Source organism: Manis pentadactyla, chromosome 3, assembly GCF_030020395.1.
Source record: "Manis pentadactyla isolate mManPen7 chromosome 3, mManPen7.hap1, whole genome shotgun sequence".
Taxonomy (NCBI): domain Eukaryota; kingdom Metazoa; phylum Chordata; class Mammalia; order Pholidota; family Manidae; genus Manis; species Manis pentadactyla.
The window spans coordinates 13,477,893-13,503,848 of record NC_080021.1 but is presented as its reverse complement, the minus strand read 5'-3'; the positions used below and the strand labels follow the sequence as shown (position 1 = coordinate 13,503,848).

At 46.3% G+C, this 25,956-nt stretch overlaps 1 long non-coding RNA gene across 13 annotated transcripts in view; it reads left to right on the top strand.

Annotated features, from left to right (window-relative positions):
* LOC118915071 (uncharacterized) overlaps nucleotides 1–15,849 on the top strand; it is a 223,206-nt gene extending 207,357 nt beyond the window's left edge. For all 13 annotated transcript variants that reach the window (XR_008996154.1, XR_008996152.1, XR_008996151.1 and 10 more), the window contains one exon: nucleotides 14,774–15,849. This is a non-coding gene — a long non-coding RNA (uncharacterized LOC118915071). The remainder of the gene's footprint in view (nucleotides 1–14,773) is intronic.
* Nucleotides 15,850–25,956: the final 10,107 nt, after the last annotated feature.

Genomic DNA, 25,956 nt, shown 5'->3' with positions numbered 1-25,956 from the left:
ATGACAAGCGTCTTACCACATCAACATGCCTGCTTCTGCTCCATCACCGTTTAATTGCATGGACACCTACCTTCACCACTGTTCAGATCATAAGTCCAGACCTAAGTGGCAAACCCCTCCAATTTTTTGTAAGTGTGTGGGGCAGACACTTAGGAATTCAACTTTGCATCATTACCTACAGTGCTTCAGTGAGTCCTCTCAGAGTTCATGTTTTGTGGCTGTATTTTCCTATTTTGTTAGGATGTGTTCCCATAAGATAGAGCAGTGGAAACAAGGGCTGTTTAGCCTATCTACTGTGCCACATTCCCCTCCAGGAAGTTAGGACCCTTTCTCCTTCCACCACCCCTTAGCTGAAGCCAACATGGCCCTGAGCCCCCGCAGCAGGGAAGGGGAATGAATGTGACTTTTCTAGCCTCTTCTCTTAAGCACTTGGCACAGTATCAAGTGGGGGGGCTGCTCTCCCCCACGTGTCCCTTCTTCAGAGGACCTCTCTTAATATAGATTGTGTAATGGCCCTGTGCTTCTTCCTGCCAGCCGTTGGTTTCTGTAACACACGTCTCAAATTAATTAAATTCTGATTTGTGATGTTTGGAGCAGAGCCTGAATGAGTCTCGTTCCCTGTGGTGTCCTGGCGGCCAGCACAGTATTTTATAATGTTCAGAAGCAAGGGCTCACGTCAGAAAGGCCTGGATTGGCTGTGGCTCTGCCCCCTGCTCACCTGTCTTTGCTTGCTTTCTCATCTGAGTTATCATGTTACCCACCTTGCACAATGATGATGAGGTTTAAGTGAGATATGGCACGTGAAGGGCACAGCACACAGCTCAACACACGATAAATGCTCAGCCACTGTTGTCTGGGGTGTAGTGACGGGGTGGTGCATGCTTACTATGTGCCAAGTACTGTTCCAAGTGCTCTAAGTAGTTGAGGACAAAAATCAAGAGGAAGTATATTTTGTGATATGTGAGAATTCCATAAAATGGAATTCCATTGTCCACACACAAATGAAGTTTTATTGGAACGCAGTGTGCTGTGTTTTAGACATTGTCTGTGGTGGCTTCCATGCTACAGTAGTGCAGATGAGTAGCTGGGACAGAAATGGTATGGCCCACAACAATGCCCAAAATATTTACCGTCTGGCCCTTTATGAAAAGAGTTTGCCAATCCTTGGTTACACGTCTGAGCCAGGCTATTACTGTCACTGTCCCCATTACACACATGGAGAAATGAGGTACAAACAGGTTAAGAAATTGCCTGAAGACACACAGCTTGTAGGTGGTGGTAGAGCCAATGTTTGGTGCCCAGAGCTGGGGCACTTAATGGTTCCACCATAGAGCAGGTTATTGGTCTTTGCTGGTGATGGGCATGAGGCAGGAAAGGATGAGGGCATGCATTTGGGCAGAATCAGGATTTAGAGCCAGGTCCGTCAAACCTCAGAGTTTGTGGCCTTTCTGTCATTATGGGCTCTCTCCACCTCTCCAGTCCCTCCCCTGCATCACCTGCTAAACACAGCAGCTGACATACGGATGCATTCAATACGTCCTTAAAATGCGGACACTTGAGAGCAGGAACAAAACTAGGATATGGGTCCATGCTTCCTACTAAATGCACACTTAGGAAGTGTTTGTGGAATGAATGAGTGAATGTGGTGAATAACACCTTGGACTCTTCAGAGTTTAGACTCTGGAGACAAGGTGCAACAAGCAGCACATCTCCAGAGCTTCCCTTGGAAAGGAGATCCTCCTAGACAGCAGTTTTTGTGTCCAGGTGGCATGGAGGTTCCTGAGCTGCAGTGCCAAGCCCTTCTTCCGTTAATATTCTGCTGAAGGAAAACTGGTGTCTTTCCCATGCATCACAACTGGCTCTACTTTAGTTAGTTCTATATGGTTTCCTTCAACAGCTTTGTGGAGATACAATTCACACACCATGCAATTTACCAACCTGAAAACATATTCAGCCCCTCAAAAAGAAAATCTGTCCCTTTCAGCTATCACCTCTCGAGGCCCCTTCCACCCCGGGACCCAAGCAGCCTATAATCTGTTCTCTGTCACGGTGGATTTGCTTATTCTGGCCATTTCAGATAAATGCACTCGTACAATATGTGGTCTTTGGTGACTGGCTTCTGTCACTTGGCATGATGTTTTCAAGGTTCGTCCACATTGTCTCATGTATTTGTACTTCATTCCTTTCTATGGCTGAATAATGCTCCATTGTATGAATACTGTTCTGCATTTCATTATTCATTCCCTCCTCAGGTGACGGACGTTGAGTTGTTTCCATTTTTGTTATTATGAAGATGCTTCTCTGAAGGTTCATGTACAAAGTGAATGTTATGTTTTTATTTTTCTGGAGTATATAGAAGCAGGGGTCATATGGCAACTCTGTGTGTAACCTTTTGAGGAACTTTCAGGCTGTTTTTGCAAAGCATCTATACTGTTTTTCACTCCCACTAGGAACTGCCTGTTCTTGCTCATCATTCATGCTTCTCTTTAAACATAACATGATTCCACTTATATGAATTTTTAGAGCATGCGGAATTAATCAGTGGTGATAGGAATCAGTACAGTGGTTGCCAAACTGATCAAAGTGTTCATTGAAAACCTGAAGATTTCACTGTAAAGAACACACATACAAATGAAGAAACATGGGTGGAGGAGGAAAAGAAAAGAATATAAATTATCTCCTGACAGGACTTACCTTCCCCACCTTCCCCTGGACAGAGGGCCTGTGCCTGGCAGGCAAGGCCAAAAGGAAGAGGCTCTTAGTTGATGTGAGTAACTGCATCTCAATAGGGAGCCTGGTTAACACCAGGGTGGGGGTGGGGCTGGGGAAGGCGGCTGTTTTTCGCTCCCTCAACTAGGAGATGGCTTGTAGGGGGGCCAGGGGAGGCTCCGTTCCCTGCAGTGGGGAGGCGGCATCCTGTCCCGGGCCCTTTTGTGGGAGCTGCATTTCCCTTTGGCATTAAAATGCATTTAAAACAAAATCATTTTCTCAGTTGCTACAAAACCTTGTCTCCATTTTCTTCTATGGGGAGGAGGAAAAAAACCCAGTTTTGTTTTGTTTTTTTTTTTGTTCTGCTTTTTAAGGATGCATCATCCCCCGAAAGGTATCTATGCAGAACATTCTTTCACCTAAATGCATTAGTAGCCGATGAACAGACAACACAAGTTTCCTTAAACTTGAAGTGAAAGGTTTTCTCTCCCCCTTACACTCTGCAAATAAATGAGGATTGACATAAATTCACAGAAGATTACGACTGGGCGAGCATCATTCATTGCCCACATTAAAACAATACTATAAAATTTTTTATAAAAATAGAAAAATTGTATCAGCTTGTAGGCTAGAAAAAATATATTTGGCTAGAAAAGGCCTAGAAGTATATAGACAACACCATAATTTTGGGGAGGATGTGCTTACATTTTTTTAATTGCTTATATGTGATTTATTTTTCCATTGATCATATATTGCTTGTGAATTAAATTGTTTAAAGTATTATTTTGGTTCCTTCACTGACTGGAGAGATTAGTTTCCTTAAGCTCCCTTCTTTCTAGAACAGACTTTCCCCTCCCTCCCTGCCATGCGTACCGCTTATGTATGAACTTCAAGGCTGCATGGCACAAAGCATTGAACATGAACTTTGGGGTTAGCTGGGTCAGGGTCTGATCTTGTAGGATCTCGGGCCAGTTAACGGAGCTTTTCTGAGGCTTGGTTTCCTCATCCAAAGAATGGAACAGTTAATACTCTCCCTGATGGACTGACATGAAACATACACAGAAAAACCCCAGCACAGTACTTGACCTTTCTCATCAGTTCACTCCTTCTTTTCCAAACCCCTCCTCATCTAGTACCTTCCTGGTACCTTGGAAACTAGCACTGGGCATTATGGCCTAGATTCCTTCTGATTGGTGGGCTGTATCCCTAGTCATTGCAAAAGTTTAAATATACTTGCATATAAGGTTTGGATATGTGTGTGTGTGTGTGTGTGTGTGTGTGTGTGTGTGTGCGCGCGCGCGTGCGCACACTTCAGTGTATGGATTTGACATTAAACAAAACCTCCCTGCCTGTGGATGAGTTCAGATTGCTGGCTGCTAGAATTAGTATCTATCAAAAACCAAAGGTTTGTGTTTAATTGCAGCAAACATCTGGGTGACAGTGCTATTTATAGTTCTTGCTGCAGTACCATCCCTGGCAGCGGTGGCTTCAGTCTTCAAACACTGTGCCCAGGATGCTGGAAACATTCTCTTCCTATAAAGCAGGATAGCGCATGCAGACTCAGGCAGAGTGAGAGTATCTGGATCCGGGGCTAGGGAAGGGGCTTAGCAGGGGGTGAGTCAGGGTTTTGCGGATTATGTTTATGCTGGCAGAACATGCAGGACACATGTGGGCAGAAGCAATTTGCACACATGCAAAACAGGAGCCCTGTGCCATCGCTTCTCTTTCACCTCCCATTCTTGGGCACCGTTGCTGTCCTTCTCCTCCAGATTACCTCCTCTATCCTCTTTTCTCAGCTGCTTTTTTACAGCAATGGTATTCAAACTTAAGTTTGCAAATGACCACCTGGGAACCTTGCTAAAATGCAGAGAAATGGGCCCCTCAATTTTCTAACTCAGTGGCTCTGGGGTGGGGCCTGGGGAACGGCATTTTCACCAAACATCTCAGATAGAGATGTTTTGAACAGGAAGATGCTGTAAGCAGAATGCGTGTCAGCATCTCAAGGTCTCATAGACAAATCTGAGAACTAACATATATGATTTTTAGTTTCAAAACACGAGAGCAAATCTGCAAAATTGAAACAGTGATACATATTTATGTAACTTTCTACCAACTTGTCAAATGAAGCTCAATTTCTGCAGTTTTATGGGAATTATTTTTTATGTTAGATCTGGACAAGTTTAATACATTTGAAGTGCTGTATGCTAGGCCTGCAAAAGCCCTAAACCCTTGGACCCTTCTCTGAGAAATAAAGCCCTAGACGATTTCTTCTTCCTAGAATTTTCAGTCTGGAAGGACGCTTAGAAATGTTCTTCCATGTCCAGGTTTTACCATCAGGGGAGCCAAGGCCTACGGGGAGAATGACTCTCCCAAGTTCACATAGCAAGTTCCTGAAGAGGCCAGACTCGGTGTGGCATCTCCCGCTCCAGCGCATGTGCACAAGGGTGTGAGGACTTGTTACATCCCCCCAGAGATCTCTTCCCCATCTCTCTTTCACTTTGCCTTTCCTCCCCTTTCATGCCTGTGTCCTCAGGCCAGTCAGAAACCCTTCTCCAGCCCGGAGGGGAAAGCAAAAAGGTAGCAAAGGTCTCAGGCTTGAAACCACTAACCAGCAGGCATTACACATGACAAGGCCAGTCTCCAGCCTGATCCCCTGCAGACGAAGAAGGGCCCAGTCACCACTTGAAGCTCACACATGAAGACCTGGCAGTCTTCTCACCCAGTGAGCACCTACTGTGTGCTGTGCATTGCGCACAGTTGGGGCAGCACTGAATAAGGCTGAGGAAGCCCCTTCCCTCAGGGAATTGCCATTTATTCATTCAGCCTTTCATTCAACATGTAACTGTTGAGCACCCTACTACATGTCCAGCATTCTGAACAAGACAAATACAGAGCTTAGATTCTAGTCAGAGACAGGCAATAATCCAGATGACAGTTAAGACCTTTCAGATAGTTCCAAGGGCCAGGAAGAGAAGAAAAGATAATGAGAGGGGGTGTGGCAGGGTGCAGGGCGTGCCCCAGGGCAGGGTGGCCCTTACTCCAGGGTTGAATGGCCTCTCTCCCTGCACACAGACAGCCTCAGCCTCTGCCCACCAACCTAAAATGCCCAGAGGCCTAAAGAAGATGGCCTCTGGGTTAGACACCTGCTACCTGAGTGCCAGTGTCCTTGCAGTGAGATGACCATGTTAATACCATAGCTGACATTTATTGACTACTGATTCTATGCTAGAAATTACTTCAGGTGCCTTAGGTACGTCCTCTCCCTTGTCCCAGCATTGCAGTGAGGTTGGTGTTACTCTTAGTACCATGCCAGTTTACAGATGAGGAAACTGAGGCACAGGAAGATAAGGGACTTGCTCACAGTCACATGGCTGAGGGGTCTGGAGCCAGGACACACACCCAGGAGGCTTGCCTCTGGAACCCCATGCTTATCCACTGTGCCTTAAGGCCCCTGGAATTGCTGCCTTCCCCTCCAGTTGTAAGGGGGTCATTGTGATTGGGGGGAGCATGGGCTGTGGGGTCAGGCCCATTCCTTGCTATCTGGTGCCTTTACCTATTTGAGCCCCCAATTCCTGACTGTAAAATGGAAATAAGAATATCTACCTCATAATGTGGTTAAAAGGTCCAAAGGAAATGGTATTGTTTTAAGGTATTTGGCACTTGGGAAATATTTTTAAACATTTAAAAATAAATTCTTGCTAGTTGAATGAATGAATAGTAAATTCCAGGTGCCCAGAAAAGTGAGGAGCATAGGCTATTCATTTCCTACTCACTCTTGGAGATTAGGATCATATTAAGTTGCCTGCTGTGACCAGTTCTGGCCAATGAATAGTGAGCATAAGTGAGTGACAAGCCATTGCTGGCCTTCATACTGAAGTGCTAGCATGAGGCCCTCCGGGGTTTCTCTCTCTTCTGCCCTGGGGCCCCCAGTAGGGGCTGCCAGCAGCCCAGTCTGGATGGAGCCAGCACTGAGTGCAACCTCTAGGTGGCCCACAATGGGCACGTAGGCTGAATGAGCAATTAATTTTGCTGTTTTAAGCCACTGAAATTTGGGGGTACATATTAGTGCAGCATAACATCACCACTCCTGACTGACACAACCAGAGTTGAACCGTCACCCTGGATTGATTGGCAGGGTCTGTTCGGAGCCCTGAGTGGCCAATTAGAGGTTCCATCTGGGTGCATGCATGAGGAAAGGACTCCACTAGATTGGTGATGTCTGCCATGCTCACAGGTGAGACACACATGCCCCCTCCCTGCAGTAACTCTTGGAGGAGTTTACCAACTGAGTTTTGTCTCCAGTCTCTCCTGAGGGCTGCCCCCAGACTGATCACCCTGCAGACTTCACTTGTCAGCTGCCCGGCCTTTGGTGGTCTCCACCCGTTCCCTCCCAGCACTCACTCCTCTGCGTGGCTTTAAGGTCCTTAAATTTCTGTCCCTGAGAGGATTTGAACAGACACTTCTCCAACGAAGAAATTCAGATGGCCAACAGGCACATGAAAAGATGCTCCACATCGCTAGTCATCAGAGAAATGCAAATTAAAACCACAATGAGATATCACCTCATACCAGTTAGGATAGCCACCATCCAAAAAACAAACAACAACAAATGTTGGCCCAGATGTGGAGAAAGGGGAGCCCTCCTACACTGCTGGTGGGAATGTAAATTAGTTCAACCATTGTGGAAAGCAGTATGGAGGTTCCTCAAAAAACTAAAAATAGAAATACCATTTGACCCAGAAATTCCACTCCTAGGAATTTACCCTAAGAATGCAGGATTCCAGATTCAAAAAGACATATGCACCCCTATGTTTATCTCAGCACTGTTTACAAAAGCCAAGAAATGGAAGCAACCTAAGTGTCCATCAGTAGATGAACGGATAAAGAAGATGTGGTACATATACACAATGGAATACTATTCAGCCATAAGAAGAAAACAAATCCTACCATTTGCAACAACATGGATGGAGCTGGAGGGTATTATGCTCTGTGAAATAAGCCAGGCAGAGAAAAACAAGTACTAAATGATTTCACTCACCTGTAGAGTATAATAACAAAGCAAAAATGAAGGAACAAAACAGCAGCAGAACCCAAGAATGTACTAACCATTACCAAAGGGAAAGGGACTGGGGAGGGTGGGTGGGAAGGGAGGAAGAAGGGGAAAAAGGGGCATTACAATTAGCAGACATAATGTGGGGGCCGGGGGCACGGGGAAGGAGGTACAACACAGAGAAGACAAGTAGTGATTCTATAGCATCTTAGCACGCTGATGGACAGTGACTGTAATGGGGTGTGTGGTGGGGACTTGATGGGGGGAGTCTAGTAACTGTAATGTTGCTCATGTAATTGTAGATTAATGATACAAAAAAAAAAATTTCTGGCCCTTGCACACCCTCCCAGGACTCTCAGATGTTTTCCTTCTGTCCCAGCCTCATGGAGCTCCCTCCTGGCCCCTGAGAGGGCACCCCCTTCCCCACTCCAGGCCCGGGTCGTGGGCCTTGGCCTCTGGATGCTGCTTCCCACCCCGCCTGCACCCCGACCCTGCACCCATCCTTCACATGGGGCTCTCAGAGTGCTTCCCTTTGCAGCACAGAAACCCGCGCTCCTGAACCCAGACCGTGCAGGGCGCATGTTCAGTTAGTCTTCAGTTGTCCTGTTCTGTTGTCTTTCACTTCATTTCTCCATGGCTATCTAACATTCCTCATGTTGAAGTCTTGACTCCCTAACTAGTTTCTATAGTCAGGGAATGGCCTCCATGTTGCAGATGGTTGGTGATAACAGGCACTCGAGAAGTACGTTTTTAAAGAATTGGCTGGGTTGGAGGTGCAGGGCTCCGGACAGGAAGGGAAAGCCAAGCCTAGTCACCTGAGGGTCTCTGCTGCACTTTCACTGTCCTGCTCATCAGTGCCCCACCTCCCAGCCACACTTCCCTGCCATGGCTGGCACAGTCCAAGTGTTCATGCACCCCCATCCACCGCCCCCCCTACGAAACACTATCCTTCATATCAAAAGGTACTGAAGCTCTTGAAGCAGCCCACTCAAGCCACTGCTGTGTGAACCGTGGGTCAGAGGAGCACAGGATGTTCGGTTGGAATGAGCCAGACAGCAAATCTGCCATAGGAAGCCCGTGTTCCTGGGGAACTAATGTTGAAGCTGAGCAGGAAAGTGTAGGAATTAGACTGAAGAGGGGCAGAGGCGTGCTTAGTGGAGGCCCCAGGCTGCATAAAGCCCCCGGGGCTGCAGACTTGATCAGAGTGAGCAGATATGGACCAGGGAGGTAAACATTTTCAAAGACTGCCCCGAATCCCAGAGCCGTAATCCACCCAAGTACTGCTGCAGTTTGCACTCCTGCAGGATTCCTGTCTTCCCATTCCTCAGTGGACACACACATTTTATAGAGATGCCTTCTCAGTGGACACAGGACTTTTTAAATACAGTTTTTCATGTGAACATTCCCATTTGTTGTCCCCCTGCTAGTCCTCCTTTCCTGGCAGGCCTCACTGTCCCATCTGCCTGCTCCACTCCTCAGGCCTGCCTGGGTAAAAGAGACCTCTTTATATGCAGAAAACCCCTTTCAAAAGATGTGCATGCTCGGACAGCTGTCATAAGAGGAAAGCAGAGGGTCAGGGAACTCAGGAAGTGTCCACCTTCCCTGGGAGTCACAGTAATGCTCTCCAGATCATGGGACTGTGGTGTCACACCCCCAGCAGCTTAGCAAACACTGGAGTAACAGGTTTTGGAGCTTCTTCTAAGAACTTGTGGGGAGGCTGGCACGTGCTTCCATTGTTAGGAGCAGCATAAATTGGGCTTTTGGAAAAATGATTTGTCAGGAGCTATCCACAACGTCCCACTGACCTTGTATCCCTATCTGGAGAATGGGTTTCCAAGACACGTTGCAGAAAAAGAGAAGGTGGTGGTGTGAAGGAAGGGGATTTTTGAAGCCGGGCACATTTAGGGGCAAAATTTGAAACAAACAGTGTCCAGGGCTGCGTGATACTCGTGCACCACCACATCTTTCCCAGACACCTGCCAGATCATGAGGGGGAAGAGGTAGCCACCTTAAGGAGGGCAGTGATGACCAGTGGTAGGACAGTCACACAGAGCCCAGTGTCCTTCCTGGGAGTACGGAGAGTTACAGATTTCGGCTCTTGGTTGGAAACATGAAGGTTTTGCCTACTTGGAGTCATAGAAGCATGACAGGCTCCTCTCTTCTATCTTCTCATCCCTTATTCTTTTGGTAACCTGCCTTACAGATGTAAAAAAAAAAAAAGATGGTTCACTACTACAGAATAAAAGAAAAAGAAATATGTATGTGGATTTGTAGGGCCCCATCAGCCCCCAGGAATGCATCACAAAAGGGCGGCTGAAATACGTGCTGCTCTCTTCAGCACACACAGGAGATCACAGATGCTCCAAGGTGAGGGATGCGTGGGCGCAGCGTACCTCCCCACCAGCTCTGGGGTCCCGTGTGTCACACCCAGTGAGCAGAGCGGCTGAGCCCCAAGTATGAGCATGAGCTCCATGGAGGACATGCTCCCTTTCTCCCGTGTGCATCAAACCAGGGTTATCATTGTGCTTTTGTCCTCTCTGTGCCATGTCTCATTTAAACCTCCTCATAATGATGCCAGGTCGGTAATGTAAACATCCCCATTCTACAGAAGTCCGTAGTTGCCATCCAGGAAGCCTCTGCTGCATTCCAAACCCAGGCTCTTTGCACGCATCTCTGTGGACGCTCACTTACCAGCCCCATAGAGCAGCTCTTCAGATCTGCTTTCCGCAGTGGGGAAACTGAGGCTCTGTTACCTGCCAAAAGACCCACAGCCAGGAGCAATCATGGAAACAGTTACATCTGGGTTTTCTGACTGGTTGTATTTTCTCTTTCAAATTTTATTATGAAAACTATGCCGTCCAAAGGACATTTCATTGGGCTCTGCAAGACTTCCCTCTTTTTTCCATTTCTGTTCTTCCCCATTCCTCATAGCCGCCCACTCCAGTGCGCTTGCTGCACGCCCCATGTGTGTACCTCCGCGTTGTTCTTATTGGGTATCTGTTTTGATTCATATAAATGGGGTTCTGGAACAGATCTCCTCCTGGTTTTTCTTTCTACTCGATACTCTCTTTTGATCCAGTCTTGTTGCTGTGTACACCTGGCTCATACGAGGGGCAGCGTCTGTCCTTGCCTTGCTGTAAGTCGGCATGTTTACTTCTCTGGTCCCCCACTGATGGACACTAGCGCAGCCACCAAGTTCTGTGATGAGCACCTTGCACCTGCGACCATGTGGACTGTGGGGGGAACCCCTGGTCCCGACCTAGGGCTGGGCTGGTGGAGTCATTGCACACACTCAGATTTAATTTCACAAGTACTGCCAGAAGGTTTTCCACAATGTACCAGGCTGGACTTCCACTGGCTGTGCTCAGAGGCTTCTGTGGCCCCACGTCCTCCCAGCACCTGGGATATCAGATGTATCAGAGAGGATGTATTTGATAGCCCAAGCACATCAAGGCACTGGATTAGCAGCTCTCTCATGCTCTCTGCTTCAGACAGCACCTTATCATAACAGCAGTTCAAGCATTAGGAATGTCTGGCAGGGAAAAGGGGGGTCCTTCTTACTGGACTATCTTCAATTAGGGAAGAAAATTTCCTAAGAAATCCTCAGTAAACTTCCCCTTATGTCTCATTGGCCAGATGGGGCCAGGTATCCTTTCTAAGCCAGCCCCTACAGAGATAACAGGATTGCCATGGCCACCATGTACCTCTTCTGAGCACCCTGCTGCCTGCCCTATATCCAAACAGAACTGGGAGTGTCTGAATAAGGATGCAGAGAGCAGTGGCTGATGGATTCCTCAGCCATCACTAGAGTCTCTGTATCTGTCATTTTGCCAATCCTTTGAGCACACCCTTCCTCTTCTCTACAAGGGATCATCCCCCCAGATCTGTGTGATTAACCATTTGCAGAGCATTTATGAAGTGATGAGTCAGCGAGCACATGGCCATTGCCTTGAGGATTAGATCTGTCCACCTCACTTCGGAATCTGTATTCTTCTTGCCAGGCAGACGTCAGACCTGTTCCCGTCCCAGCTACCCCAACTTAGGTTTGCAAGCAGGCTCCCCGCGGGAGAGGTCTGTATGGAGATTCAAGGGCAGATGCCAAAGCTCCTGCCTGTGCTGTGATCACAAGGGCAGCTGACCGCCAGCTGAGGGCAGGTGGGGAAGGCCCCCGTCAGGCAGTAGTACCGCCGCACGCAGCAGCTGCCCCTCATCAGTCTCGTGCATACCAGACTAACCCTTGTTACTCTGCCTAACCAAGGAAATTAATTTCTAAGCGATACCCAAGAGTTACAATTTATTGAGCACTTACTCTGTGCCACGTAGCCTGGTAAGCATTTTATTTCCATGATCTCCGTCCTGACAGTCCTGTAGAGCATTTCTGTGTTATGATTAAAGCACAGGATGGAGTAAAACCACCTGCAGAATCCCTAGTGTGACATTTATTAGCTGTGTGCCCTTGGGCAAGTTATTTCACCTCTCTGGGCCTCTGCGTTCTCATTTGTACATGGAGAGTAATAATAGCATGTTAGGAGTCCTGGAGAAGTAATAAATATAAAGTGCTTAGTTCACATTTGGTAAAAATGAGCTGTTCCTCTTGTTGCCATTTCTAAAAATGAAGAAACCAGGCTCAGAGGGATCAATTTATCAAACATCAGACAGCTGAGTAGCAGGCACACAACTGAACCCAATAGTTTGTCACTTAAAAGCTGGCCTGTTTGCAACCAGCTAATACACCATATATGATACGAGGCCCGAGGGAACACCACCATTACTCTCCTTATCAGCTGAAAACCCAGTGGTACTTTCTGTAAAGAAATAGTGTCCAGCCACCCACCATAAGGACACAGCGCTCCCCGCCCCTGGGAGGTGTGGCCATTTCTGGGAGGTGTCTGGGGAGACTGGGATGCTGGGACGCAGAAGAAAGGGTGTGCCCTGACCAAAGGTGGCAGTATGTGATCCCTGATTCCACCACCGACACTCGCTGGGCCTCAGCCCCCTCACCTCTCCAAGCGGATTTCTGCTAGGTTTCCTCCCAGTGAGGATTTAGGAAGTACTGAGTAGAGTCAGGGCTGCTTGTTCTGGAATTAGGGTTTTACGTGGTACCTTACATTTTGTTTCTTATCTCAATGCCCATGTACACACACACAAACACAGTGTAACTGCTGTGTACCCCAGCTCCATGTTAGTCATGGAAGGTGCTGGAAACCAGGGCTTCAGAATCTTCTGGAAGAAATTCTGTAAATGACTGGAGTCAGGAGCCATTGGGATTTGTAGAGAGTGGGATATTTATAGTGTCTGTTGGTTTGGGGGCAAATAAACAAGGTAGCTCTCTGCCACATAACACATTCCTCACCAAATTTCTCTAATAGACGTTTTCGGACACAGGCGTGTTGGGTGTATGAGATCAGGTGTTTAGACTGAATGGAGGATCTCAGGCTAAGTGGTGTGGCTGTAAGCAGAAAAAGATGGTTTCATGGCCTGAATTTCCTGGGAAGACTTTTAAACCTTTTATATTGTTTCTTATCTCAATGCCCATGTACACACACACACACACACACACACACACACACACACACTGTAAAGTGCTGTGTGTCCAGCTCCATGTTAGTCATGAAAGGTTCTGGAAACCAGGGCTTCAGAATCTTCTGGAAGAAATTATAACTCTGCTAAATGACCGGAGTATAACAAGCAACTGAACTGTCTTTTATTTTTATTTTTTAAATGTAAATGTCCCTCCGTCCCTTTTCTTTCCTTCCTTCTCTCCTTGCCACTATCTTTCCTCCTCCCCTCTGCCCTTCCTTGCTTCCAAAGGAATACATTCACACTGTTAAATTCAAGAGGCCCCCAAAGACACACAGTGGAAGTGAAGTATCTCCCTCCCTTTCTGGTTCCCCAGCCAGCGGGCTTCCTCCCGGGAGGCAGTCAGTTTCACAAGTGTGTCATCCGTTGGCCTGGAGGTGGTCTGTACATACACGAGAAAATCTGTGTCTGTGTGTGTCCCGTTTATATTGTATGGGGTTGTTGTGTTTTATAGCATATAAGCTCCGTGACTCAGGCCATAGTCAGGGGGAGAAGGTGGTCTGTTGGACCTTCCCATTTCTCCTGAGTTACTAGCCTCCATTCTCGTTTGCTTTTTACCAGGTACTGCCATTGTCCTTGCTGCACCCAGGGCCTATTCCCGGGCCCGTCTGGGATGACTTGGCTGTGGATCCCAGAGCTATCTAACCCTGCTGGTGGATAAGTCCATAGTTCCAGGAGGCTCTGGGCTCTGCTTTGATTTCCCCTTTTGCAGGCAGGAAGCAGGAAGGCTGGGTGGCCATTCACACTGCAGGTGGCCCTCTAGGAAACCCACTTCTCTCCCAAGGGCAGCTTTTAGAACACCTTCCCTTGACTTGGGTCCCTGGTGCAGGATCATCAGAGACATAGCCAAGGCCATTGATCCTCAGATTCCAGCCACACATAAATCTCCAGGAGCCCTTGTTAAATGCAAGTTCTCATTCAATTCATCTGTGCAGGGCTGAGATTCTGCCCTAAGAATGAGTGCCCAGCCGATGTGGGCACCACACATCCACGCACTAACCCTGCATGGGAAGCACTTAGTCATCTTTCCCACCTGTGCTCAACACCGCATTCAGCACCAGACCTCATCTAGAGTCCTGGATCATACATCTTCTTTCTCCATCACCGGTTAGCAGTCTAACACACATTATCACAAGGCATCTTCCGACACTCCAGCAATCCAGTAGGGTGTGGGAATATAACCTTTTTTTTTTTAGGTGAGAAAAGCGCTATTCAGAGATGTTAAATAACTCAGCAGAGGTCACACAGATCATCAGTGACAAAGAGGCAAGCCCCTGTGGTGGACATCATTGACAGTCCCTGTTGTCCTCCAAGAGCCTGTGTCTGGAGCAAGATCGCTCTTCGCCCTCATGAACAGATTGGATGGCGAGAGTCGTGTTCTCTTCTCTTCCCCTCTTTATCTCTGAGATTTTAATCGTGGCTTCTTGTTTTCAGGAGACTGGGAAGAACTTGACAGAGGGCATAGGCCCAGCAGTCACACTGACCTCAAGAGAATCATCCTTGTGCCTGGTGACCAGCGGACATGTGACCAGGAGAAGGGGGCCAAGAACACAGCCACGTCAACCCGTACAGGGTGAATGCCCCCAACCACCTCCCCCATGACACATAATACATTTTCCCCGAGATGTCCCCCTGAGCTATCTTCATTTAATGTGACTTTGACAGGATAGCCGGTCTGGAAATTTTACTTTCAATTAAACTTCCCTGTTGAACTGCCTTGGTTTTGGAAGGATCCATTAGGATCGTTAATTATATAGCAGTTGCTACAAGGAGGTATTTGCACTCACTTTCAGCTCCTAGGTAATTCAAATCAAATGCTTTCTTTTCCTCCCTGGAGCCGCATGTGACCATCTTCCCCTCACACTGCAGGCTGCTCCTGAGTTATTTTGGGAAATCCAAATCAAAGCAGCAATTTTGGTGGAGGCCATTTCTAGCCTAGCAAAGCCATATGTACTGATACAAAGAGCCCAAGTCAGTGCCTTTAAAAAGCAACAAAACCAGCTTCCTCTGTGGGGCTTAAATTTTGGGGAACTGCAAACTATCCTTTTTACTATCATCTTCCCATGTGAACTCTACCTGAAGTCAAAGACAACTGGAATTCCTTTGAAATTACCAAAGATCTGTCCATTTGCAAACTGGTGCTGAAGATCATTTTCAAGATGGCAGGCCTTGGCAGAATTTTCTGGGGACTCATGTTTTGGCCTCTGGACCCCCCATGAAACATGAAAACCACTTTATTTTCCCACTCTCTGCTGCTTCTTTCTTTTACCAAGCATAGGTGACATACCTCTTTACCCTAATAAGCAGGCAAACCTCCCTGTGACCCGTTAGAACTTAAGCTCCCTGTGGGCTGGGGCTAAGTTTTTCATCTTGTTTTGTGCCTGGCACATGGCATGTGTTCAAATAGTTGAATGAATAAAATCCTATTTCTGTTTTTCTTTGTCAAAAAAAAAAAATCATTTATTATATAAATAATAAATAAATGCTTTCATATTGGGAAAAAAAAAAAACTTTCCAAATAAGGCTAAAGTTTTTTTTTTGATCATTACTTCCAATCCTTATTTCTTCATCATTTCTGCTCAAGTTACCACATTGGGGCACATCCTTGCAGACCTTTCTAATGCATTTATGTACACACCCCCCTGAATACTGTTTTTTTGTAGACCCTTGATAAACAGATGATTCTGCCACTTGCGTATTCCCACTCAGCAGTGTATCAAAGAGTGCTGCACGGGTCAGCTGCCTTATTCTTTGTGACTGCTACAGTTTTATTACGTGGTGTGGATATCATACTTTTCATTTTCTTTCAGTTCAGGATTTCTGCTTTTGTACATGTTGGCAAACTAACATGTCCACCGTTGTCTTTTGGTGGCCACAACACATTTCATGGAAATCAACCAACTGCCTTGGAGATTAGGCCACACTCAGTAGACGGAAGCATGTGAGATGCTAAGGGTTGCCAGAGAGACCTGAATTCTCTTGTCTGCAGAAGCCGTGAAAGTGCACACCCTCTGCTAGAAATTGTACAGGGCTTGCAAGTGAGTGACGTTAGGTCTGGTGTTGGCTCTGCCCATAGCCAGCGGGCTGTCCTTGGGCAGGTCATTTCCTCTTTGTGGACCTTATTTTCCTCATCTGCACAATGGGCATAGAGAGCCTCTTTCAACCGTTAGACTCTGAATAATAGGCCTTACTTACACAGTGCCACCAGGATTGATAACCAGAATGTAGTAGCTTACTCTCCACTACATGTTAGGATGGAAAATGGGCAATTTTTAAATAGATTTTAATTTTAATTAATTAAATATATCTTATCACATTGAGTTAATCAATTATATTTTGTTATGTTTTAATTAACATAGATTTTTAAATTTTTAAATAGGCATTCAGTCCAGAGCTCTTAGCCGAGTTGATGTCACAAAGACGTTATGTTGGCCAGGAATGTCCTGCCTTTGCATCTTGCTCTTCTTTCTTATTCTTATTCAATTAAAACGTAATTTTTTTCTTTTGCTTGATGTGGTTTTTTCATTCCAAGCAAGGCAGTTTGATGTTGGGGAAAGAGATTATGGACCCCAGGTTCGTTTCCAGGTTTGTCCGGTTCCAGCTGTGTGTTCTCAGACAAGTCCCTAACCTTCTCTGGGTTTCCATCTACTAATATTAGGATTCCATATTAACCCAGTATCCACTAAAAAAAAAATAAAGTTAAAAACCACACTCACTCGTGAGTGTTTCATCTGGCATTTCTGAGCCCTGTCACCTGCAGATAGATCATCTCGTGAATTGATGAGGCATCCTAAGAGACCACCAAAACCCCTGAAATTGTCATGTTTCACATGAGAATGGTGCAGCTGCCCTGGCCCCTGGTGACACACACCAAGCCCTTCGGAGGGTTCCGAGGGAGGCCCAGAGGAGGTTCTGCGCTGCCATGATTCATCGGTAGAGTCCCCCCAAGCCCTGAGCTGTGTTGATCGTGTATTCCCCTGCATTGAGATGCAGGACCACAAGTGTCACCGCCTGATTCACATGCCTGCGGGTGTCCCTGGGGGTCCCAGTCAAGGCTTTCCCACGTGGGGTGAGAGTTCTGGCCCTCTGTCTTGGCATTGCACGTTGGTCTGAGGACAGTCTGGTTCTGCAGGTGAAAGGTCAGGGTGAATGGGTGTGAAAGCGTGGGAGCCATAGCCTCACAGGGTCCCTGGGTGTTGGCTTTCCTGTTCACAACACTGATTTGTGCCCTTTCCGTGAGCTTCTGTTTCTGAACACCCTGAGGGTGAGCATTTCAGGGTTGAGAAGGTCCGTACAGGAATGAGGCCAGTCTGTGGTGCTCTTCCAGCACCCGCTTCTGGGGCAGGTGCCTTCACCTCTCAGCCTCCACTTCCTGCCTGCTGGGACTTTAGGAGATGAAATGAGACTCTTCAGTAGGTGCTCAGCCCAAGTTCCCCTTCCCCTTCCCCTTTCTTAGACGGAAAAACAGAACGTTGTAGCCTCTGGATCTGTTACTGAGCTTCCAAAAGCCTACTGTAAATATTTTTCACATTAACCAAACGACAGCACGATGAATGAAGAGAGTATCGTTAGCATGGTCCATACCTTAAATGAGTATAAAAGTAATGACGGGGCCCTTTGCGTTTGCCAATCCTCACTTGCTGCAGATTTTTTTAACAGCTATCTCCCCATCCTGTTTCAATCAAACGCTTGCCAATCTGGTTTGCATTGTTGCAGATAAATGCAGAGCAAGTGGCTTATCCCTCCCTGTATCTGATCCTCCTCTGAGTGATCAATACCGTTTTAATTCACAACTTGGAAACTTTTAAGAAATGAGTCAGCCTGACCTATGATTCACAGATACTTGATCTGAAATGCTTGATGTGGTGGTGGGGTGGGAGGTAGAGTCAGAAATAAATTCCCTGACCCTAAAAGCCAGCTTAAGTGAAGTAGCAGGGGCTGGGGTGGGGTGGGGGTGCGGGGAGGGCATGTGTCTAATTACCAGTTACCATCTTGGGGGGGGGCATGGTTCCTGCTCTCCAGGGGCTGCACTATGTTGGGGATACTTAGGGTGGCCAAGCAACCAGGGTTGCTAAAAGAGTTGCAGCTTTGCCTGTTCACCAGCCATTGCACTGTCAGGAGTGTCACAGTGTGGAAATACAGGGTTCTGGGCAGACCAGCCTGGGAGTTCTAAAATAAAGGTCAGAGGTTTCCTTTTATTTGTTGTGCATCCCCAGTGCCTGGCCTCCAGCAAACAGTAAATAAGGCTTGCTGGCTGGGTGGTGAGTGATAGATTCTTAACCTCTTTTCTTGGTCTGTGAATTTCTATTTCCTGTATATCCGTATGCTGGTGCTGTGTTCTCATAGTATCTTTTGACTAATCCAGATCTTCAGATGGCAACTGCTTTGGCTGCATGTAGGCAACTGTGCCCTGTAGCTTTCTGAGTTTCATTGAGTTTCCCACATGAGTGACTACTTATCAAAGTGCCAAGAACACTGGTTTCCTTGTGTAAGCTCCTAAGAAAGGGTGGTGGAGGTGGGAGGTGTGCTATTGTTATTAGCTGTCTGGCTTTGCTACCAGTTCTGGTCGTTTCTCCCCCCCGGGCAGAGGATTCCTAGACCTGAAAAAAAGAAAAGAAGAAAAAAGACATATCAAAAATATTCTAAGAAATTGGCAAAAAAGTAAAAAAGCCGCCCATAGTCTCATGATCCTCGCTAGCATACGAGCAGTCATTATCTGTGCACTGTAAACCGTGGGCAGTTTTGTGCAGTTTTTTACACAGTTGTTATCTTAAGAAGCTTTCCATTTTTCCTGCTCGCATTTTTTGGCAATCATTGTCCATGTTATTTCAGATCTCTTTAACAACCATTTTTCATTTGTTTTTATCCATGTGGTTGTTACTTAATTTTTTCCAGGTTACTTACTTTTTTCCCTTTCGTAAATGAAGTTTTCTCCTATTATGTCCTGTATCTCAGAAGAATCCCAGAAGTGAAATCATTGGATCAGAAGATAGGAATGTTGTTAAATTACATCTATAGCTATATTTAAATTAATAAAGTTTACTTTTTAGAGAAATTTTAGATTTACCAAACCTTGAGTAGAAAGTACAGAGAACCCTCATCCACCCGTCCCCCAGCCCCCATTCCCCATATGATTAGCATCTTGCATTAGTATAGTACACTTTTTACAATTTATACCAATATCAACACATTGTGATTAACTGAAGTCCTCAGTTTACATGTAGGAGTCACTTTGTGTGGTGTTTAGTTATGTGGGGTTTTGACAAAACCCCAAATATCATGGATCCACCACTACAGTATCACACAGAGCATTTTCACAGCCCTAAAAAAGTCCTGTGCTCCACGTATTCCTCCTTCCCACCCCCCAAGCCCTGGCAACCACTGATCTTTTCACTGTCTCTGTAAGTTTTGCTTTTTCCGGAATATCACATAATTACAATCACACAGCCTGATGGACGTCTTTCACCTGGCAATATACCTTTAAGGTTTTCCATGGTCTTTTCATGGCTTGATAGTTCATTTCTTCTCAGTGCTGAATAATTTCCATTTCTGGGATGGACTGAAGTTTATTTATCCATTCACATACTGAAGGACATTTCTGTTGCTTCCAAGTTTTGCCGATTGTGAAAAAGCGACTATAAACATTCATGTGCAAGCTTTTGAATGGATGTAAGTTTTCATCTCTTGGGTAGATGCTAAGGAGCATGATTGCTGAACCACAGGGTAAGACTATTTTCACTGTGTAAGAAACTGCCAAAGCTTTATATGTTTTCTGTTTATTCAGTGGTTTTAGTTATACTACTACTAATATTGTTGATCTTCAAAATAGCCCCTGGGTTGGAAGTTATTAGCTTCACCTTCTGGTTAATATCATCAAATTTTATTGCTGAAAGGAATGTTGGAAATCTCCAAACCTTTAAGATTCCTGAGAGCAACATCTGCCTTTGCCATCACTTCACCTCCACAGCCTCCAGGGCAGAGTATATATAATACGTGCCCAATGAATGTTCATTACACATTGACTAAAGGTAAAGGAAAAATCACCTCACTGTATAGATAAGAATATGAAGGTCCAAAAAGGAGAAGCGAGTTGCTTCTGGCTGAGCAGAACTTTACTGAGAGCAGAACCAAGACTAAAGGCTGACAATCGTGCTTTGTAGATCGGTGGACCTGTAATTTGAGGGATCAGGCCCTGAATCACTAGATTCAAGCAAGGCGAGCTTTAGGACTCTTCAATCCATATTTAGTGTTATGATAAACACCCTCTCCTCACTTTGAGGCCCACCTTCTAGTCAGTACCACTACCGTGTCACCCAGAGATGCCCAGCGTGGCGCCTTCATCTGGGTACAGATGCACTGTGGTTATAGGGTCTCATAGAAAAACAGCAACAATATTAATAGTGACAATAATAGTGGCCAAGAATTGCTGATTGCTTAGTATTGTCTTTACACATATTACTTCATTTCACCCTCCCAGCCACTTCTGGTTAGGTACCATTAGTAGCCACAATTTAGAGATCAGATTGAGGTTTAGGGAGATCTAGTAACTTACCCAAAGCTCTGCAAGGATTAGAGGTAAAGCCAAAAATGCATTCCTCCATTCGTGACTCCACAGTGTACTATGCCACAGTTCAGAGCATGAGACTTCAGAGTCAGAAGGACCTAGGTGAGTATTCTGGGGCTACCATTTTGCCAGCCACATATCTTGACCTTGTGACTTCTAGCTGCAATATGCCTATCTGTAAAATGGAGATAGTAATAACTACCCATGAAAAATGCTGTCATCTTTTCAATAGCCATTGCCTTCCCACTGCCTAGTACCTAGCTATTACCTAGTACCTTGATAGGTTCAGGTGGTAGGAAGGAGGCCCCAGATCTCAGGGAAGACAGGCCCCAATCCCAGCCTTACAAGATGAATCGAGATTGATTTAAACCAGGTATGGCAGTGGTAGGAATGTTATGTAGTTCTGTTAGGGGCATAATGCTAGGGAGGGGTTGGTTCTCTTTCCAAATAAAAAGATAAAGCCAATCATGGAAGAAGCCTGTTCTTATCCTTTCTTGATGTCTAGATGTTGGACATGATACCTGGAGGTGCAGCAGCCATCTTGCAAGCATGAGGTGACAAGACAACAGACTAAAATGGTGGCACAAAAAGGATAGGAAGAGCCTGGATCTTAGATAGCACTGTTGAGCTGTTCTACCAGCTAAGACAGAAGGCTACTGCTAGATTTCTTATTGCTGAAACAATTCCTACTTGTTTATGCCACTCTAAGTTGAATTGTCTTTTATTTGAAGCTGAAATCATTTCTAATAGAGATACAGATTTCTACCAAGAAACAGTCTTGGGCAGCTTACCCTGGTAGTGAAGAACCCAATTTCTCGAGCCAGCATTCCCAGGTACTACTCAGGGATCTGCCACTTACTGGCTGTTTGACTAGGACAAGTCACTTAGCTTCTCTGTGACTCAGTGTCCTCATCTGTAAAATGCTCAAAAAATGCTCAATAAATTGAGTATTGAATGAAGGATAATAGTACTTACTTCAAAGGATCATTATGAGCATTACATGACTAAATGTTTTATAAAAGGATTAGAACATCGCCTGACATATAGTGAGTGGTTATACACATGTTTGTCAAAAAAAACAGAAAAGTAGTCACTATTCTAGGCTTGGGTTTGCACCTCATGTGATCATTGGGCCACTTACGGTGTTTAAGCAGAACCATGGCCCTGTCACCACCAAGATTCATAGAGCATGAAACTCCCCTCAAAGTCTGTCTCGAAGCAGCCACGGTGGTGGTTTCTTTTTGACAGAAAGGCCCCTTAGAGAACGTGGACTCGTAAAGGGGGAGGGGCTGTGACTACCAAGTCGTGTCATGGAGGGAATGACCAAAATACCCAAACTTACCCATGCAAATGGGTGTGGGTCTCCCCTGACAGCCCTTTTAGAAGTGTCTAGACTTTTCTGAACTCCGTTTTAAAAGGGTCTTTCCAGCCAGGGCCTCATTCTTTTGAATCTTCTCACATCTTTCTCACCAGGGGTGGGGAGGGTGGGGGTGGCAAGGATGGGGTAATGCCTGGTCCCAGGCCATTTTATGCCATGAGGTATGAGACCCCTGGCCAGGTGTGTGTCGGTGCTGGTTTGACATGGGTCTCTCTCTCTCACTTCCTACTACCCATACTGCCACCCTCTGTAGTAATCAGATCTGAATTTGGGCTACAATTAAGCATTTTTTGGATACATACTTTGTTTGTGAAGTTAAAGGATCAACTGGTACATGTGTCCATGACTAAATCCTATGGAATCTTCCTTCAAAATGTATGTCCCACTTCTCACCCTCTCCACCCATGACAATCCAGACAAAGCCACCCCAAGCTTTTGCCTGGTTCACTGCAGGAGCCTGCCTCCTAACTGGTCTTTCTGTTTCTACCCTTTCCTTCCTTCTCCCTCAGCCACCAGGGAGATCCTTTAAAAATGTAAACCAAATCATGGGACTTACCTGCTCAAAACCCCCAGTAGAGTCCCATCTGTTAAAATAAAATCTGAAGTCCCTCTTGTGCCCTGTACGGCCCTCCCCAAGTGGGCTGTAGGTCCTGTCTCCTGCCACTTTCCTGCTTGCTCACCCTGCTGTCCCCACTGGCCACCTTGCAGTAGGCCAAACAGAGCCCAGCCGGCCGGAGGGCCTTAGCATGGAATGCTTCCCTTTTCTGGAATGCCCTTTCCCCTACATACCTGCCTGGCTCATCTCCTTACTTCATGCAAATCCCTGCTCAGAAGCCGACTCCCAGAGAGGCCCTCTCTGACCACCCCTTCTAACACGGCTTACCCCACCCCTCATTTTCTGTCATTGTCCACCGTTCTTATGACTTGGTGACTTGTTTAAAAACAGATTTGATGACTTTTTTGGATTCCCAGTCAGAATATAAACCCTATGAAGAAAGAGGCATTATTTTGTTCATTCAGGTAGTCACAGAACCCAGAACATTTTGCAATTGGTGCCCAGTAAATATTAAACCAGATAAAGCGTTTTTCTGGATAGAAATAAGGAATGTCTGGCAAAGTTCTAAGGCCAGTGTGCCTTGTGAGACTGCTAAGCTGGCCCTGATCCGTGTCCTGGAAAGCTCTAGATGAGCGATGGGAGCAATACCACATCAGTGTTTAATGTCCCAGAGTGAGTATTTTGAAAGTAAATGTGCGGGGATTGGGTGATTCCTCCTGCATGTGTTAAAAATCTTCGTCATGTTTAAATCTTTTTCTCCCTTCCTTTGCTCCAGGCACCAGAGGAGCAATCCAGCCCACACGGTGTCTTGGCATCGGTCAGACCAGGGCTCTTATCTGCGATGGTTTAAAACCATAACGGCCCCATCCTTTGACATTCTTCCCATTGAAAAATGGGATTTCTATCTTTTCCTTGAGTCTTGGTGATTGCTTCAAGCAGTAGCGTCACTAAAAAAGGTCATGTAGTTCCCTCCAGCTTTCCTCACGGGCTCATTCTGGGGACGACCAAGACTGCCTTGCTAAAGAAGCCATGTGTAGGTGCATCCGTCTGTGGTCTCAGCTGAGCTCCCAGCTGGAGCCCAGGGTTGTCTCATAGCCACACAAGCCACCATTTTGGATGTTTAGACCATTTACACTTTCCAATGACCACAGCCCAGCCGAGATCTGACTACAAGGGCATGGGAAACCCCAGTGAGAGCCACCAGTCAAGCCCCTCCCAAATTCCTGACCAAAAGCTCATGAGTAACATAGAACGATTGTTGTTTTATGACGCTAAGCTTTGTGGTAATTTGTTCTCAGCCCGAGTAAGCAGAACTCCACCCTGACCCCTCCTCCTACCTACCAGGCCGTCTCCAGCAAGTGTCCTTCGCCTCTCGGCCATCAGGTTTCTCATGGGTAAGTTAGGCACAGTATCTATGCTGTTGTTGTTAAGAGCCAAAGCAAGTTTTGTTTGAAACCTAGCATGGTTCTCAGTATATACTGTATTTCCTCAAATCTAAGATGCCATCAATTATACGACTCACAGATTAATTTATGTGCCGCAGAGAAAGAAACAAATGCCTCCAGTTAAACTACTGAATCACGCTGGTTGTAAGATGCATACCTATTTTGGAGATGTTGAAACTTGTAAAGGTATGTATCTTAGGATGTTTGATTTAAAGAGTGATTAACACCAACACCTAGTTAAGCCCAGGCATGGAACAAGGCCCCCAAATTTGAGTTTGTGAGGAATGAACAGGGAGCTTAAAGGAAACGTGTCTTTGTGTGAAAGTCTCTAATCTGCCGTCCTATTTTCCATAATAAAACACAAAGATCAACAGAGACAGCCTTGTGGTTCAGGCAGAAAGTTCCTTCCTCAAGCCTCTGTCAAATGGTTAGAATTCAAATGATACCTTATCACAGTTATTTAGAAGAAATGTATTTTGCAAGAGAGATGAAGTCAGATCCCTAAATTGGACGAGTTGCTTTTAGTGGAATTCCTCCCCGTCTCTCATAACAGTAACATAGACCAAGCCCCACTTCTCTTCGGTTTCTGAGTCTTTTCTTTTTCCGGACATGAACTAGTAGTTCCGTGAGAGACTTCAGGCCGGAAACTAAAGGGGTCTGGGCAATGAGCAGAGGGATGGCAGGGGGGACCCCGGCTACATCTAGGGCAGCAGAAAGACAAAGAAGCGTCAGAATACCAGCAGGGTGGGGCCAAGCCTCTGTGTGGAGTACCCTGTTTAGCCAGTACAGCCACCCAGACTGTTGGTATGTTGGCCCTCATTTGAAAGGTAAGTCCCCTTCAGGACCACAGAGGTTAAGTCCGTTGCTCAAAGTCGCCCACCTTTGCATTAGGTCAGCTTAGTCCATTAGACTCAGAGCTTCTGCTCTTCCCCACCGTGCTGTGCTGATGAGAATGTTTGCAAAGACGTGGGAGTGAGTTCATGTGAGTCTCCAGCCCAGCGCGCTGAGCACAGCTGCCCTCGCAGCCCGACCTGAACAGGGCGTTGCTTGCAATACCTCCTTGCGGTGGGAGTGTCCCACGCGTGAGGCTCTTCCTACCTCCTCCTCTTCTTGGTGAGAACCAACACATCCTTTAGGGCACAGCTCAAATGGGGCCCTTAGCCCTGTTCCTGCAGGGAGATTCCTGGCTGCCCTTGGCCCCAGTGCGCTGTCCCCAGGGGCTCGGCTGGTCCTCCTGGTGGTGGTGGTACTGGTTTCTGCTGTCACTCCAATAAAACCGATGTTTCCTGAAGCTCTGGAGTCAGACTGAGTTGGAACCCCACCTCTTGTGTCCTTGGCAAGCTTGTGTCCTTGGCCATTAATTTTCATATCTGCAAAATGGAAATAACTTTAAAGTATCTGTTTCCCAGCAGTGTCATGACAATTTAATGTGTTTACTTGGATCATAGGAAATGGGCTCTGTATAGTTTGAGATCACGGGAGATGCCCCTGCTCAGCATCTTCATACCTCATCTCACCGAGCCCTCCCCCGACCCTCTGAAGTGGGTTCTCATCATCCCCATTTTACAGACAGGGAAACTGAGATGAAGCCCTATGCCCGTGGCCCCATGGCAGGAATGTGACAAAACTGACCTCTAATCTTACTTTTTGAAACTGCCCTTTCTTGATGGGATC